Source organism: Heteronotia binoei, chromosome 15, assembly GCF_032191835.1.
Source record: "Heteronotia binoei isolate CCM8104 ecotype False Entrance Well chromosome 15, APGP_CSIRO_Hbin_v1, whole genome shotgun sequence".
Lineage (NCBI taxonomy): Eukaryota > Metazoa > Chordata > Lepidosauria > Squamata > Gekkonidae > Heteronotia > Heteronotia binoei.
The window spans coordinates 7,800,573-7,802,586 of record NC_083237.1 but is presented as its reverse complement, the minus strand read 5'-3'; positions in this window follow the sequence as shown (position 1 = coordinate 7,802,586).

Here is a 2,014-nt window from a genome sequence, read left to right as displayed (position 1 = left end):
GCTTCTAGTGCCTCTCCCCAAAATACCCCCCAAATTTCAAAAAGATTGGACCAGGGGGTCCAGCCCCAAAAGAAGGTGCCCCTATCCTTCATTATTTCCTATGGAAGGAAGGCATTGAAAAGGTGTGCCGTCCCTTTAAATGTGATGGCCAGAACTCCCTTTGGAGTTCAATTATGCTTCACAGCCTTGATCTTGGCTCCACCCCTAATGTCTCCTGGCTCCACCCCCAAAGTCCCCAGATATTTCTTAAATTGGACTTGGCAACCTTACTGACCAAGGACCTGCCAACAAAACAAAGCAGACTTTTCTTTATTCTACCTGTGAGTTCCCAAACTTCCCGCCTCTGTAACTTGATATTGTACATTCTGTCTTTCCATCACTCATTGCTCTGAATGAGACACAGAACTGCTATTTCTGGCTTTGGAGAACCACAGGGTGACTTACAACACCTCAGAACAGACACGTAACAGAGACTACAAATGGGTGGGATTATCTGGGCCCACCACCCATAGGCCAAAAACTGTCATCAGAAGGCCCACACAAGCAGTGGCGTCTCTGCTTTGAGATTTTTTTCCTTCCACTTTCTGACACTTAGGGGGATGGATCTGGAAACCCAAAGGTACCCTTGCCAAGAGTTTTCATAGCCAAATTCTTTGACAATACCCAGGTTTCTGGAAAGCTGACCTCTTTCCTGAATTTTCTGGTGGGGTTCCTGATATTTGCAGGCAGATCCCTTCCCCAAACTCCTCAGGAACTATATAAACTAGCCTAGCTTTCTACTGAGCATTCAGCCAGATACCAACATGGGATCCGGTCTCTTCTTCCTCTCTGTGGGACTCCTTGCCCTCCAGACCAACCTGACCAGAATTTCCGGCCAGAAGGTTACAGGTGAGTACTTTACTGGAGAGGGCAGGAATTGGGGAGGGGAGGGTCCTCTGCAGGGCACATGGCCCCAGAGCCGACCATCCAATGCAGCCATTTTCTCTGGGGGGGGGGAATGCAAAGGAGAGAACCACAGAATGGGCACTAAATTACACAAATTATCCTCCCAGCTAGAGCATCAAATGATACAAAAATATTACAAAAAAACCAAATTATATAAAACCCACGGTCTATTTTGGTATATTTTGTTTTCTCCAGGGGAGTTGATCTCTGTCAGCTGGAGATCAGTTGTAAAAGTGAGAGATCTCCAGGCCCCACCTGGAGGCTGGCAACCCTAGAAAATCTCCTTTGCTTCAACTTGAATGGGAAATAGTGAGCCTGCAGAAACTCTGCCAGCCAGCAGACATACAATCCAGTATGATGGGAGTAAGGTTTTATTATGACAATTCTAATTCAAGACGCATTTTAAGGTAGATGCTGAGCTGATATAATTTAATACACCTTCTGCTGATGTCGGGTGTGTGGCAGATGCACAACTTCCGCCAATGAGCTCTGGCACCTCTTTTTCTACAAAATGAGCCCAGGACACAGTTTTCCCCTCAAGGCGTAACTTGGTGTGACTTTAAATTTTGCTAGCAACTCTTTTGCAGCTCACAGCCTCCATTTCAGGACAGAAAGAGAAGGTTGACTTGGCTGACCAAGCAATTGCCCACAAAGCAAATCACACACACGCTTAGGCACGAATGGTGTTTGGAGAGAGGTTGTGGGGAGCACAGCAAGCAGGGTGGGGACAGGCCATGTGGAGGTCATCCAAGCCCACTCCCACCCCCACATCCAACTGGCCCCATAGGTGGAGAGTCGTTTCACCCCCTTGTCTGGAACGCACCACACACATCATTGTGGGTAAGTTGTATCCATATTTATGAGTGTGATTTCATCACTGTTGCCTAATGAGACAGCATCTTTACATCTAATTATATCACCGGAAATCCATAAGGATGTGTTGCCAGTCTAAGGGTGCCATTCTCCAGGTGGTGTGTGAATGAATGAAAAGCCTAGAGTTCCACAGAAAATGCCAATGAGTCCCTGCTGGGCTTTTTTCTACAAAAAAGCCCTGTTTGAAACAATGGAG